Consider the following 17,185-nt stretch of genomic DNA (forward strand, 5'->3'; position numbering starts at 1 on the left):
GAGGCAGCCAGGGGGGAGAAACTGCCCTTACAATTAGGGACATTTTGGGCATGACTCTAGCCAGGAAGCGAACTGGCAGAGAAGAGATGCTGGCACCACCACCACCACCACCACCACCAGCAGCATTGAAAAATTGGAAAGGCGAATGAGAGGGCAATTGGCGACCCGCTCACCTGTTTCACCCCAGGGCAAAGCACCCAAACACTGTCAGTCTTAGACGTTTGGCAGCAGACTTCCAGAGCTCAGACACAAGGCCCTAGCGTAAGCTGGCCACTCCGGCGGAGGTAGCAGGCGTTGCCACACCGCAGACAGAGGCAGCCAGGGGGGAGAAACTGCCCTTACAATTAGGGACATTTGAGGCATGACACTAGCCAGGAAGCGAACTGGCAGAGAAGAGATGCTGGCACCACCACCAGCAGCAGCATTGAAAAGGCGAATGAGTGGGCAATTGGCGACCCACTCACCTGTTTCACCCCAGGGCAAAGCACCCAAACACTGTCAGTCTTAGACGTTTGGCAGCAGACTTCCAGAGCTCAGACACAAGGCCCTAGCGTAAGCTGGCCACTCCGGCGGAGGTAGCAGGCGTTGCCACACCGCAAACAGAGGCAGCCAGGGGGGAGAAACTGCCCTTACCATTAGGGACATTTTGGGCATGACTCTAGCCAGGAAGCGAACTGGCAGAGAAGAGATGCTGGCACCACCACCAGCAGCAGCATTGAAAAGGCGAATGAGTGGGCAATTGGCGACCCACTCACCTGTTTCACCCCAGGGCAAAGCACCCAAACACTGTCAGTCTTAGACGTTTGGCAGCAGACTTCCAGAGCTCAGACACAAGGCCCTAGCGTAAGCTGGCCACTCCGGCGGAGGTAGCAGGCGTTGCCACACCGCAGACAGAGGCAGCCAGGGGGGAGAAACTGCCCTTACAATTAGGGACATTTTGGGCATGACTCTAGCCAGGAAGCGAACTGGCAGAGAAGAGATGCTGGCACCACCACCACCACCACCACCACCACCAGCAGCATTGAAAAATTGGAAAGGCGAATGAGAGGGCAATTGGCGACCCGCTCACCTGTTTCACCCCAGGGCAAAGCACCCAAACACTGTCAGTCTTAGACGTTTGGCAGCAGACTTCCAGAGCTCAGACACAAGGCCCTAGCGTAAGCTGGCCACTCCGGCGGAGGTAGCAGGCGTTGCCACACCGCAGACAGAGGCAGCCAGGGAGGAGAAACTGCCCTTACAATTAGGGACATTTTGGGCATGACTCTAGCCAGGAAGCGAACTGGCAGAGAAGAGATGCTGGCACCACCACCACCACCACCACCACCACCACCAGCAGCATTGAAAAATTGGAAAGGCGAATGAGAGGGCAATTGGCGACCCGCTCACCTGTTTCACCCCAGGGCAAAGCACCCAAACACTGTCAGTCTTAGACGTTTGGCAGCAGACTTCCAGAGCTCAGACACAAGGCCCTAGCGTAAGCTGGCCACTCCGGCGGAGGTAGCAGGCGTTGCCACACCGCAAACAGACGCAGCCAGAGGGGAGAAACTGCCCTTACCACTAGGGACATTTTGGGCATGACTCTAGCCAGGAAGCGAACTGGCAGAGAAGAGATGCTGGCACCACCACCACCACCAGCAGCAGCATTGAAAAATGGGAAAGGCGAATGAGTGGGCAATTGGCGACCCACTCACCTGTTTCACCCCAGGGCAAAGCACCCAAACACTGTCAGTCTTAAACGTTTGGCAGCAGACTTCCAGAGCTCAGACACAAGGCCCTAGCGTAAGCTGGCCACTCCGGCGGAGGTAGCAGGCGTTGCCACACCGCAGACAGAGGCAGCCAGGGGGGAGAAACTGCCCTTACCATTAGGGACATTTGATTCATGACACTAGCCAGGAAGCGAACTGGCATCGAAGAGACACTGGCACCACCACCAGCAGCAGCAGCAGCAGAATTGGGAAAGGCGAATGAGTGGGCAATTGGCGACCCACTCACCTGTTTCACCCCAGGGCAAAGCATCCAAAAACTGTCAGTCCTTGGCGTTTGGGAGCGGACTTCCAGAACTCAGACACAAGGCCCTAGCGTAAGCTGGCTACACCGGCGGAGGTAGCAGGCGTTGCCACACCGCAACAAGTGCAACCAGGGGGGAGAAACTACCCTTACCATCAGGGACATTCGAGGCATGACACTAGCCAGGAAGCGAACTGGCATTGAAGAGAGACACTGGCACCACCACCAGCAGCAGCAGAATTGGGAAAGGCGAATGAGTGGGCAATTGACGACCCGCTCACCTGTTTCACCCCAGGGCAAAGCATCCAAGCACTGTCAGTCCTTGGCGTTTGGGAGCAGACCTACAGAACTCAGACACAAGGCCCTAGCATAAGCTAGCTACACCGGCGGAGGTAGCAGGCGTTGCCACACCGCAGCAAGTGCAACCAGGGGGGAGAAACTACCCTTTCCATTAGGGACATCTGAGGCATGATTTCAGCCAGGAAGCGAACTGGCAAAAGATACTGGCACCACCACCAGCAGCAGCGTTGGAAACGGAAAAAGGTGAATGAGTGGGCAATTGACGACCCACTCACCTGTTTCACCCCAGGGCAAAGCATCCAAAGACTGTCAGTCCTAGGCGTTTGGGAGCGGACTTACAGAGCTCAGACACTAGGCCCTAGCGTAAATTGGCTACACCAGCGGAGGTAGCAGGCATTGCCACACCGCAGCAAGTGCAACCAGGGGGAGAAACTACCTTAAACATTAGAGAGAAAAAATTTAACTTTCCAAGCTAAGAGCTGGGTAACCCAATTTGGGCAGATTGAATTTAAGAAAGGCAATCTGCTCCATCAGATGAGGTGCCATGCGTGAGCGCTGTGGACTCAGTATGTTTCCAGTCATAGAAAACACGCGCTCACTTTGAACAGTGGTTGGCGGACATGATAGAAGCTGCTGCGCAACCCATGAGAGTGCAGGCCACACACTCTTCTTTTCATCCCAGTAGCTAAGAGGATCAACATTAGGAGCAGAAGGAACTTCACAGAGGTAAAGTTTGACCATTTCAGCAGCACTACTCTCCTTTCTGCTGCTAGCTCTGTCAGATGGTCCAACTATACTGCCAAGTGCCTCTTCCCAAAACGCAGCTGCTCCACTCAGCTGTGTTGTGCTGCTTGTGGCACTGCTGCTGATGCTGCTGCTAGGGGTAGCAGACCACATCATCTCTTCCTCCTCCTGCACCTCACCCTCCTCGGACAGCATTCCCATTTTACGCTGCCAGTCACGCACCTTGTTGACCAATTGCTCCCGGTAGCTACTGAGAACATTGAATTTCAAAGCTAGCTTTCCCTTAATTCTTGGATCACAAAGGCACGCTAGCATCATTTCGGGACTCTCTTCCATTCGCTTGCGAAGGTGTACTTTTAGCAGATCCTTCAGCTTCCTGACTATGGCTGCTACGTCAGGATGTAGAGTGCCACCTTGAACAGCCTCACGGTTTCCAAGGAACACATCCATCTTGCTGCCTAGATGGGAGAACACTGGGATTACCTGGGCCAGACTGGCAGTGTTTGAGCTTAAATTTTCTGTGGCATCCCTGAATGGTTTAAGGACTGCCACTAGCTGGGCGATCACTGTCCAATCCTCCCTATTCAATGGAGAGGTAATCCCAATATTGTGCTCTGAGGCAAGATTATGGATTGCCCTCTGCTGCTCCAAAATCCTCTCTAGCATGTCTAACGTGGAGTTCCACCGTGTACTGACATCCTGACGTAGGCAGTGTACGGGAAGACCTGACCTCTCTTGCTCTTCCCTCAAAAGTTGGCTAGCCTTAACACTATGGTGAAAGTGCCCAGCGATCTTTCTGCAGCGGGACAGAACTACTGCTGCCACATTAGTTCCTTCTGACATTGCTGCCTTCACTACAAGATGGATGATGTGGGCTGCACAGCGCACACCAACAATATGACCATCTCGCAGCGCTTTCACCATATTGGCACCTCCGTCAGTTACCACAAAACCAACTTCAACATTGGTGCCCGCCTCTGCTCCCACCCAAAGGCTAAACATTTTCCTAATCGCATGCAGAATATTTTGGGAAGTGTGCTTTTCATCCATCACTTCTGCATGGAGAAGGAATGATCGGTAGCCTGCTGCAGCAACTTCCTTAGACACACCGGGCTGCCACCAGTGTGCTGTCAAAGAAAGAAAGGCATGCTGGGCGCTAGGTGCACTCCACAAATCTGTAGTGAAATGAACACACTGACCAGCAGCCTTGGAAAGCTCCTCTTTCACTGCTGCAACACAGGACCGATACAGCGAGGGGACAATGTTCCTGCTGAAAGTGGAACGTGACGGAACTGTGTATTGTGGAGCCACAGCCGCCATCAATTGTTTGAAAGGCTCCCCTTCAATCATGGAGAAGGATGCCCCTCCAACAGCAATGAACTGACCAATAAGTCGCGTTACTTTATTGGCCTGCTGTTTGGGCATCGTTCTCTTGGAGTGGAATGCCCCAAATTCTTCCAGGGTGGGCTGGGCATGCAGTGCTCCAACCTGCCTTGGTCTCTGGCTGCCAGCACTAGTTGCTGCTGCTGCTGCTGCTGCTATTGGCTCAGAAGAAGAAGCTGTTGGGGTTTTTCCACGGCCACCAGCTATGCTGCCTGCACTAAGTTTTACCTCTGCATCTTTCCCCAATAGCACAGCGTTGTGTTGAGTGCTGAGGTGATGCTTCATGCTAGCACTGGTAAAATGGCCAGACACTTTCCCTCTGCTTATTAGCTTCCCACAATGTTTGCACTTTCCATAGCGCCCTTCTTCAACATTTTCAAAGTGCTCCCAAATTGGGGCGCGCATAGCCTTGGAGTGTGCCTTGGGTGCTGCTCTTACTGCTCGGGGTGGATGAACAGAGGCAGAACTAGTGGTGGTGGGACTGGTGGTAACAGTACTGGCCATAGTGGGACTGCTAATTGCTTTAGATTTGCTAGGTTTTGCTGCTGCTGCTGGTGGTGGTGATGGTGATGATCGTAGCGGAGAAGGTGGAGGCTCAGGGGAAAATTGTGCACTAGTCATTTGGACACTGCTCCCTGAGGAATCTGATTCCTGACCACTCATCTCCTCTACTTCCTCTGGCTCATAGTCTAGCTCTTCATTAGCCAGATCGAATGGAATTCCTGCTAGGCTGGAGCTAAGACTGATATCGTCGTGAGACTCGTGACTAGTAGTAGTGCGAGCAGGAAGAATAGACTCTGCACTTGGCCTCTCAGTCTCAGGCTCCTCTGCTACCCCGCTAGGTGGAGTTCCACTATGTGTAGCCCTCTCTCTAACTGTCTTTACAAAAATTTTGTAAGGACTTGGTGGCTTGCTAGAGGTACTAGGAGGACATGGCGTGGCGGTACCAGTGGGAACAGTAGGCGCAGCACTAGTGGTGGTAGAGGCGGGGGTGGTGGTGGTGGTGGTTTTCCCTACAAAGGAATGAGATCGCTTTGGTTTGGGACCCCTCTGAGTCTTGCTGCTAATTTGGCTCTGCTTGGTACCTTGCATGCTGCTGGTGGATGGGGAAGATGCTGCTTGGGGCAAAAGGCACTTCTTTTTAGTCACTGGGCTGGTACTACTTGTGCTACCCTTTAACTTTGAACGTGCTTCTGGTGCTTTAGGCTTTCCGTAAAAAACCATAGAGCTTGTGGGCCTAGCCGCACTACTACTGCCTGCTTTTGGTGCCTTTCCTTTACTTGATGATCCTTCAAGCAATGCTTCCCCAAATGATAAGCGAGAGCTTGGCCTACTTGGCCGACTAGACTGACGCAAAGGCTGCATCTTAGAGCTGGTGGTGGTGCTGGTGGTGGTGCTGGTGGTGGTGGTGGTGGTGGTAGATGGAGCTTGTCCCTCCTTAGTCCCAAAAGGAGGATCCATTTCAAATTTTGTGTTGTGTGTGTAGTGTAGTGTAGTGTAGTGTAGTGTAGTGTTTAAAAAACTATAAAAAAAAAAATAAAAAAATAAAAATAAAAAAAAGGAAAAACGAATTAAAGACAAAAAAATTAGAGGAAGTTCTCTTCAGTGCTACTGCTTAAAAAGTAAAACTATGCACTACTGCACTGTGCTGTGTGCAATCTGCCAAAATCCTAAAGTTATTGAAATTATTAACTCAAGATTAACTATTTAATAACTAGCAGTATTTTATTTTTAATTTGAATTTACACGGGCCTAAGAGCTTAGCCTACCACTATGCTAGCCTAAAGCTATATTTCCTTACTATAAGTCTACCTCTAGGCAGACGCTCTCAAACCCACTAAGCTAAAGTGAGGTTAAATCAGATTCAGTATATGATTTATTAATTAATATTAAGTTATATAATATTAATAGATTAGAACTAATTTACTTATATATTATGTATTATAGATAGAAGAATATAGATTATGAATTAGAATTTAGAATTAGAATTACTTATATTATAGATTATGAATTAGAATATTATTATTTATAATATATTATAGATTAAGATTAAAGAAGATTAGAATTATTTTAGTACTACAGCTAGTAGCTTGAAGCTTTGCTTAGTACAGCTCGTCACAGTCAATTTTTCTTGAAAAGAATTAGAAATAAAATAAAATGTCACAGCAAAACAGTTATCTTCACTGCTTGCTGCACTCACTAGCCCAACAAGTTCACTTCACTGATGGACTGAGGTGAGCAAAACACTAAGGGTACTTTTAATAAAATTGAAATAAAATGTAAAATAAATGAGAAAATCTTTGCAAAACAGTTAACGTCACTGCTTGCTGATCAAAAAAAAACACAGCACTTATGCGGCTGCACTCACTAGCCCAACAAGTTCACTTCACTGATGGACTGAGGTGAGCAAAACAAATGAAATAAAATGAAAGATTAATTAAGAAAAATTGACTTGGTCTCTTACTGTTGCTAAAACAAAGCACAAACTATAGAGCTGCAGCACCAGTACTAATAAGATTAGCTGAACTATACGCTAGTAGTAATTAATTAATATTATTACTTTTATTTATAGCTAATTTAATTAACTATTAAGATAAGAAAGAATTAGAGAATTATTGATATTACTGATTTTAGATTAGACACTAGTAGATGTTCTGAATGTCTACAGTACACTCTACACTAGTATACTATTACTAACTATAACTGACAAATATATATATAATTTTATAATGAATTCAATTATTAATTATATTAATTAATATTACTGATTTTAAATTAGACACTAGTAGATGAATGTCTACAGTACACTCTACACTAGTATACTATAGTATATATATATATGACTGACAAATATATATATATATATAATATTATAATGAACTATTAAATTATAGATTCTATTAAATTGTAATTTATAAATTCTATTTAATTTATTTAAGCAGGACAGGCAATAGGCACTAGTGCCAGCCCAGGGCAAGGGCACCCCAGTGCCACTGAGGCACTGGGTGCACTGTCAACTCAACAGCACTTACACTAAAGTTGATGACAAATTAATTTTAAAAAAATTAAATTAATCAAATTATTATTATTAAATATATTAATTAAGTAGCACTGAAGTGAGGATGAAGTACACAGTGAGAAATGGCAGGCTAAGGCTTACCAGTCTCACACAGAACAGAACAATCTCTCTCTGTAACGCTCGGATGCAGCACAGCAGTGTTGCCAAAGCAGTCACAGCGAAAAATGAATGGATCTCTCAGGCAAGCTCTGGTCTTATAAAGGCGCCTTCAGAATTCAAAAAACAGCAGCACAGGCATTGGACGAGACCCTTAGCGTTACGTCACAAGAGTGAGCTGATTGGACAGACGAGGATCAGCTCACTCCTGTTTGAAATTTTGGCGGTTGCGCGGCAAAAACGAAGACGATCACGAAGAATCTTCGAATCTTCGTGATTGTGAGTCTTCGTCTTCGCCTACGGTTTGCCGGCACTGTATTCTGTTCTACGTTCCTTCGGAACGAACAAAAAAACGGCCTCTTCGTGCTCGTTTTCATGTTCGCCCGAAGACGAATGCACAAGTCTAGTCACAATTGACAAAATGGCCAATTTTCTACATGTTTGTTATTTCAATCATTAAAGGGTAAAAGAGTTTTGTAAATGTTCTGGCAATTATTTCTTCTGGGGTATTGTAAATCATTTTGTTGCATTATGTAAATGGAGGCAGTGATCAAATTCATGTTGTGAAATAATGTACTCAAAAAGTAGATGAATAAATACGAGAAAACATAAGCATTTTTGCCAACATATTTCCTGTATAACAAAATGGTATGAGCAGCAGTTACCGATATACTGTTTTCCTTTTGCTGTTCATTGTCCTATGTTATGCAAATAGGAACATATAACATTCCCCACTGAAAATCTGTGATAAACTAATTGTACTTATTTTGCATCAGCTCACACTTGGAATACTTTGATAAATGACCTTGGGGAGCTTGTTAAGTGGTGCCCTGTGCCCCATCTCCGTCCAAAGCTTTCCTGCGTGTGTTTTTTCTCCTTTCCGCACACCCACAAGGCTCTCTAAACCTCCCCTCGTTAGGAAGTGTTAGAAAGCCGCTGAAGTGACAAATGAGGCTGTGAAAGCTCGTTGTCCTAATTAAACTCTGACAAGAAGAAGTGACAAGAGGCAATGGAGGGGAAACAATGACAACAGTGTGTGAGGACAGGTCCTGCGCTGGGAAAAGCTTTGTGACCAGGGATAAAAGCTCTTGTTTCCATGTGTTAAACCTTATTAGACTTTACCAGTTCCAGCATCTACCACAGCTTTACATTGGAACCCGATACCTCCATCCACCAGCACTGGCCTTATCCAGTCAGGTAGCACTATTCCTTTGAACAGGAACGAAAAATATGGTTGGAAGATGCTACCAGAAGCAGCATTCTGGGCATTTTTGCTGAAAACATCTATTTCCCATATTAATGGTGACTCACGTTGGTTGGTTAAAGCCAGCTAATCAATTGTCCTGATGAATGCAATTGTTCTGGTCCTTGAATCCAGTGCTTTGGGTCTTTCATACCTATTAAGATTCAGATACAGGGTATACAGAAAAGACTCTACAAATTGTAAATGCTCCAGAACTATGGGCATATCAAATGGGGGGATTAGGTTCCTAAATGTGCTCTTTTACTTCCTTGTACTTGAGGAAGTGCAAAGAGATATAAGGCTTCTATAGAGATCTTCTCTTATCTTCTTTAGTAACCTCTATGAACATCAGCATTAACACCTCTCCTCCCATTTTCCTATAGTTCACCTTTCATAATCCCTCTTCTGCCTTCAAACAATACTTATACTAATGTACAACTTATTTTAACTTCTTGTAGATTGTAAGCTTGTTTGAGCAGGGCCCTCCTTACCTCTTCTTTTCAAAATGTTATACAATAATACTTGTCATGTCCTGTTTACCCATTTTACAGCACTGTGGAATATGATGGTGCTATATGAAACAATTAATAATAACAAGGCAGGCACCTGGGAAGAGGGCATCAGAACAGAGGCGTATCTACTGAAAATAGCGCCTATGGCAAGCACTGAAATTACTCCCCTGTCCAAATATCTAAAACCCATTTACTAGCCCTTGCTGTCCATATATATATAAATATTAGTCCCTGCTGCCGATAGCAGGTATAGATCAACACACAAAGCCAGATCAATTGAAATTCATTTGTGATCTCAGCACTGAAGGTATATATCAAATAAACAGAATCAGACATACAAATCCTGTATTTGCAGGTATACAATAATATATGAAACGTAGCATCGCAGGTATAGATCAAATAAATACGAGGAAACAGCATTGCAGGTATTAATCAACTGAATAAGACATATTAACCCTGTATTTGCAGGTATACATAAATAATGTATGGAAACATAGCATAGCAGATATGGATCTACAGAATAACACAAAAACCCAGCTTTGCAGGTAAAGATCAATTGCAATTCACATAAAAACACGGCTTTAAAGGTATATTTAAAACCCCCTAAATTACAGGCATAGATCACAGATTGCACACCGCAAAGCCAGCCCTGGCGTCCTCACTGTCCACATAGAACCTGACCAGCACCCAGATAACACACATAAGATTTGCCATCTTTGTCCCCAAATAGCCCAGCACAAGTCAACTTTGTCCCCAAACAGTCCGGCCTGTGCCATCTTTGTCCCATATACACCCTGCCTGTGCCATCTTGGTCCCCAAGGCTCAAACCTCCTGCTAGTGCCATCTTTGCCCTTCCACAATTATACATCTATGATACACACAAACATTTTTACAGTCAATCACTAATTCACACTTTAATTCAGACAACTCATCCACACATTAACTCATGCTCTCCCTCATTCAGACAATTCATCCACACATTAACTCATGCTCTCCCTCATTCAGACAACTCATGCTCTTCCTCATTCAGACAATTCATCCACATATTAACTCATGCTCTCCCTCAATCAGACAACTCATGCTCTCCCTCATTCAGACAACTCATGCTCTCCCTCATTCAGACAATTCATCCACATATTAACTCATGCTCTTCCTCATTCAGACAACTCATGCTCTCCCTCATTCAGACAACTCATGCTCTCCCTCATTCAGACAACTCATGCTCTCCCTCATTCACTCAATGCATCCACACATTAATTCACACTCTTTACTTATCTACCCCCTCTCCTTCCCTTATCACTTTCTAACCCCTCTCCTTCCCTTATCAGTTTCTAATCCCTCTCCTTCCCTTATCACTTTCTAACCCCACTCCCTCCCTTATCACTTTCTAACCCCTCTCCCTCCCTTATCACTATCTAACTCCTCTCCTTCCCTTATCACTTTCTAACCCCTCTCCCTCCCTTATCACTATCTAACCCCTCTCCCTCCCTTATTACTGTCTAACCCCTCTCCCTCCCTTATCACTATCTAACCCCTCTCCCCCTTTGTAGTTCTCTCACCTTGAGGTCCAGCGACGGGAGCACGAGGCTTCTGTCTTCCTGCACTGCCCGCTGCTTCACTGCTGAGTGCCGTAATATGACGTCATATTTTGGCGCTCAGCAGTGAAGCAGCGGGCACCAGCGAGCGGCTTTTAAACACTGTCTTTTTTTTTTGATGCAGGAGAGAACGAGGGGCGCCGAGCGGTTGCTAGACGCCCCCTCTCTCCTCCGCATCAAAAAAAAAGACAGCGTTTAAAAGCCGCTCGCTGGTGCCCGCTGCTTCACTGCTGAGCGCCGAAATATGACGTCATATTACGGCGCTCAGCATGAAATGTCGGCACCAGCACCGGGACGGAGGTAGAGGCCTCTCTCCTCCGCATCAAAACAACAAAAAAAAAAGACGGCGTTTGAAAGTGGCTCACTGTGGCCCCTGTCAAATGGCGCCTATGGCAGGAGCCATAGGTGCCATACCCTAGATACGCCTCTGCATCAGAATTAAAATTAAAACTGGCAAAGTAAAACGAGGTTGTGTCTGGAGAGGGTGTTATGCCTCTCCCCTCTTCTCAGATTCATGACCCTGTCTGGAACCTGCAGGACTGCTCTTAATGTTTTTGCCTTTCTTAGGAAGGGGCGAATGGGACTCCTGTTCTCCCTCTTGTACTCTCTACATCACTGAGAACGCAGAGCGTTGGGATATGACATCATAGTTTAGACATAGCTTAGTAATGCAGAGACCATGAGTTTGTGGGGGAGGTGAGTAGTGTCAGGCCCAGACTGGTCATCTTATGGGCAGGTTGAGTCTTGCAGTGTGTGGCTGCTTGCTGTATATGAGCGGCCGTATGCTGCAGTATCAGTGGCGTCGCTACAGGGGGGCAAGGGGGGGCAATTGCCCCCCTGCCGAATTTGGAATAAAGTCGCAATGCGACTTTAAATCCCGTCTTTTTATTTATTTATTTATATTTTTTTTAATGCGGAGGAGAGAGAGGGTGCGGCCCGCGTAAGATCGGCAGCCAGGGCAACCGATCTTACGCGAGCCGCACCTCGAGCCCTGCTACTTACCTGTGGGAGGGTCTTCTGTACTGTATAGAGGAAGCGGAACCCAGCATAGAACGCAGAGGGAGGCCGCGCCCCCTGCTGAAGTCTGTGAGCGGCTTCGAGGAGCTGCAGTGCAGGTAAGGGGGTGGGGAGGGTGTTTGAATGAGTATGCGTGATTGAGGGAATGAATCTGTGAATGAATGAGTATATGAATGAAAGAGTGTGTGTGGGATAGCATGGATGTGTAAGTGCTGGAACCTAGGCATGATGGGACTGTGATTGCTGTTAGCAATCACACTCCTATCATGCCAAGTCATCCAGTACATGCTGAAACCTAGCTAGCTGACCCCCTTTTGTATTGATGCTGCCAGCAGTATGGGGTCTGCACATCACTTACAGCCACCCTGTACCAGCATGTAGTGGCTGACTTGGCATGATAGGAGTGTGAATGCTAACAGCAATCACAGTCCCATCATGCCTAGGTTCCAGCATTTACTGGTTAGATGTGTAAGTGCTGGAACCTAGGCATGATGGGACTTTGATTGCTGTTAGCAATCACACTCCTATCATGCCAAGTCAGCCAGTACAAGCTGAAACCTAGCTAGCTGCCCCCCTTGTGTATTGATGCTGCCAGCAGTATGGGGTCTGCACATCACTTACAGCCACCCTGTACCAGCATGTAGTGGCTGACTTGGCATGATAGGAGTGTGAATGCTAACAGCAATCACAGCAAGCACAGTCCCATCATGCCTAGGTACCAGCATTTACTGGTTGCCTGGGTATGATAGGAGTGTGATTGCTGTGTGGGCAGTGTGGACGCAACCTGTGATCAATGCCTGTAATTAAGGGGGTTTTAAATATACCTTTTAATGACGTGTTTTTATGTGAATTCCAATTGATCTATACCTGCAAAGCTGGGTTTTTGCGTTATTCTGTAGAGCCATATCTATATATTTCCATACATTATTTATGTATACCTGAAAATACAGTGTTTGTATGTCTTATTCAGTTGATTAATACCTGCAATGCTGTTTCCATGTATTTATTTGATCTATACCTGCAATGCTACGTTTCATATACTATTGTATACCTGCAAATACAGGATTTGTATGTCTGATTCTGTTTATTTGATCTATACCTTCAGTGCTGAGATCACGAGTGAATATCAGTTGATCTATACATGTAAAGCTTGGTTTGTGTGTTAATATGTTGATCTATACCTGCTATCGGCAACTGGGGCTAATATTAATATATATGGGCAATACACAAGGGGCAAAAACACTAAGGGGGTATAAATGACAATGCAGTGTGAAAAATCCATCCTGATGTAGACGTCTGTGACGTAGATTGTGTCCCGCTGTTTGTGTGTTTTTGGTTATTAGTGTAGCAGAGCCTGTCCTCGGGTGTGTGTGTGTGTATAGGTGTTGGTGTGGCAGAGCCTGTCCTGGTGTGTGTTTGGGTGTTGGTGTGGCAGAGCCTGTCCTGGTGTGTGTGTTCAGTTGTCAGTGTGGCAGAGCCTGTCCTAGGGTGTGTGTTTGGATGTGGGTGTGTCAGAGCCTGTCCTGGTGTGTGTGTGTGTGTTTGGATGTGGGTGTGGCAGAGCCTGTCCTGATGTGTATGGGTGTCTGTGTGGCAGAGCCTGTCCTGGTGTGTGTGTGTGTTTGGTTGTCGGTGTGGCAGAGCCTGTCCTGGTGTGTGTGTCTGGGTGTCAGTGTGACAGAGCCTGTGTTGGTGTGTGTGTTTGGTCAGCTGTTTCCTGGCACTTAACTTACAGTAGGAATTATTTAATTTATATTTATCCAGAGATAAAATGCCCTCCTGAAGTTGTAGTGACTTCAGGGGACAAAACGTTCAAGGCCCTGAAATCATTTAGTGGAAAAGTTATTTATTGTGTTATAATATTTATTTCAAGGATTAGTCGCGCTCAATTGTGGCTTTAGGCTTCCCATGTTGAATGATCAAGTATTATTTTAGCCCAATAACAAAAGTATAATTCCATAGCACATTACTTTTGGAAATTATGAATGCCCCCCCAGTTTGACTGTGGTATCTTGTGTGCCCCCTCTATATATTGTTTCTAGAGTGGCCACTGTGCAGTATACAAATGTTTGTTTGGTAAAACTTCATTCAGCATCTGTATAGTTGCAACAACGATGCAGAGTCCAAACATATGCACATAAACAAATATATATACTGAAATAAAAAAAGAAAAACTCAACATAGTGTGTACTATCACTATATATATATATATATATGTATATATATATATATATATATATATATATATATATATATTACATATATAACACCCTTTCATAACAAGTTTCATTGTTGGTCTGATTTCTGTAGTCCAGATCCTACTGAATTTCAAATGAAACAATCGAAGTTCACAAACTGGTGTATTTTGGAATAGGAAAAATAAAGGAAACCGATAATTTCCTTCCTAGTAATGTTAGGAGGTAATGGAGGTGCTGATGGCAAACGTAGTGGCAGTGTCACTGCAGTCACCAAAAACCCTTCTACTTCTATGTCACCTTATCTAATCTATGCAAAAGCAGGTCAACCTCAGTTCTAAGGGGTATAAGGGGTTATTCACTTAACAGTGATTTTAAAAGAAGTTGAGACATTACATTTCAACTATACTTTCTGAAGGCCATGCCGTGTGAGTGTATCCAGGAACAAGGAGCAAGCTGGCCATTAAATGTTTAGTGAATAAGCACCTGTCACACATACTGTACCTCCTATAGAGATTGTGGTAAAGCTACTCAAGCTAGATCTATGTCCCCTTCCACGGTTGGCAGATCCTCCTCTCCTAAGTGTTAGTGCTCTTGTGTGTTTCATCTGGCGTGCACGAGCATCATTTAAGCACTTATTTCCTGGTTCTTTGCCCAGCTGTCAGATGACCTCTAATGAGGCGTACTATTTTAGTTTCTTGTTTGCCTTGATACTTGCCCGTGCAAGGACTCTGAGTGTCCTGATTCCTGACAATTTCTGTTTAGACCTCGCAATTGACCACAAAATTTGCTTTATCCCTGTACTGGGCATTGCCAATATTACCATTAACCTGACCTTGTATTTTGACTACGATATACGCTACTCCTACTAGTTGCCTGACTGATCTACTGTTGCCGACTCTGCATTGTTCTCAGCCTTGTCCATGGCTCATCTTCTGCAAAGATGGTCCAGCCCATGACCTATAGTATTTTTACAACACCCAAGATTACCATTTTTCACTCATTTAATAATAATAACAATCCTATCTAAAAATAATCTGCACCTGATACTGGTAGTGCAGCAACACGTACTCTTACTGTTTCAGTAAGCCACAGTATTAAAGCCACCCCATTAAAATAAGGCACCATGGGAGAGTATCCAAAGTTTACTAACTAAGGAGACGTACCTCATTGGGGTCAACATTTTCTAATTTATCAAGCTACTGTATATCTTCTCAATAAATGGGATTATGTAAATAATGTTGATATATAGAGCAGAGGACCCATGAAATTTCTGATACATTTTACAGTTTATACCAGAGCATGGATTTATTATTTTTTCTTTTTATGAACCGTCAACATTTATTATGTCAACTGCAAATACATAATCCTGTATGATTCCATCTCTGCATTATTTGTATCCTTATTTAATTTATTGATACATACTTTTTATTATTATTATTATTATAATTATTATTATGTTGTGCTGATATAAGCATGTTATGATATACTGTACCTATTTATAATAACATAAAATTACACATTTGCTTTGGTGACATTGAGGTGAAATATTTTCCTGTCAGATATTGTGCATTTCAGTAGTTACTCAAGTCAAAATGGTAACAGGTGCACTCTAACTTGGGTATTATTATTATTATTATTATATTTTGTTTATAACAATTGACACAGCTCTTTTTATAATAAATATATTTATGCAATTATATCAGGGCCCATACTTCTTAACACCTAACATGTCCCATCACCCACATCAATCCATAAAGCTAATAGGGGTTAATTAATCTCACAGTCATTAACACATGAAGACTGAGACTGGGATTGTCAACACATTTATTATTCCCAGAACAATGTTTCTATGGGTTCCACTGGAATAGTGAGGTAGTGAGGGAACTCTGTGAGGTTCACCAGGAGGGACATGTTGATGCTTCATCAGACAATACTCCTGTATAGTCAATGGTGGAAGCTATTCCTGGACAATCCCAGCACTTGGAGAGTAGATGGTAGACTTGTGCATTCGTCTTCGGGCGAACATGGAAACGAACACGAAGAGTGCGTTTTCGTGTTTGTTCCGAAGACACGCTGAAGAGAAGACGGCGGCGGTAAAACGTAGGCGAAGACGAAGACACACACCACGAAGATCTTCGTGATTGTATACGTCTTCGTCTACCATTCTCCCCCCCTCTTCTAACTTACCTTGTCTTCGCAGCTTCGCGGCAGTTCCCGGAAGTGGAAATCCGCAGGTTCGCCGTCACGGGTTACAGGGCAGTGCGAATGAGCTTATTGGTCGCCTACAGGGACCTCCTCTGGCATCAACCAATTGGTTGATGCCAGAGGAAGACCCTGCAGGTGACCAATAGGCTCACTCGCACGGTCTTTGTAACCCCTGCCAGCGAACCTATGGATTTCCGCTCCCGTTAACCCCTTCGATGCTGCGTTATCTAACACAGCATCGAAGGGGTTAACGGGAGCGGAAATCCATAGGTTAAAGGGCCGTGCAAGCGACCAATAGGCTCACTTGCACGGCCCCTTAACCCTTTAAAAAATAAAGTTAACCCCTAACTAATTGAACAGGGAGGGAGACCAGTGGGATCTGCCGGGTAAGTTGCAGCATTGAGGTTTTAAAACCCCAATGCTGCAACTTACCCTGCCGATGCCACTGATCTCCCTCCCTGTTCAATTAGTTAAATGTCCGTACAAGCGACTTTATTGTTCGCTCGTACGGACATTTAATTAATTGAACAAGGAGGGAGACCAGTGGGATGTGCCGGGTAAGTTGCAGCATTGGGGTTTTAAAACCCCAATGCTGCAACTTACCCTGCAGATGCCACTGGTCTCCCTCCCTGTTCAATTAGTTAAAGACCAGTGGCATCTGCAGGGCAAGTTGCAGCATTGGGGTTTTAAAACCTGAATGCTGCAACTTACCCTGCCGATGCCACTGGTCTCCCTCCCTGTTCAATTAGTTAAATGTCCGTACGAACGACTTTATTGGTCGCTCGTACGGACATTTAACTAATAGA

This window comes from Sceloporus occidentalis, unplaced genomic scaffold (genome assembly GCF_023333645.1).
Source record: "Sceloporus occidentalis isolate IW3139 unplaced genomic scaffold, rSceOcc1.0.p SCAF_26, whole genome shotgun sequence".
Classification (NCBI taxonomy): domain Eukaryota; kingdom Metazoa; phylum Chordata; class Lepidosauria; order Squamata; family Phrynosomatidae; genus Sceloporus; species Sceloporus occidentalis.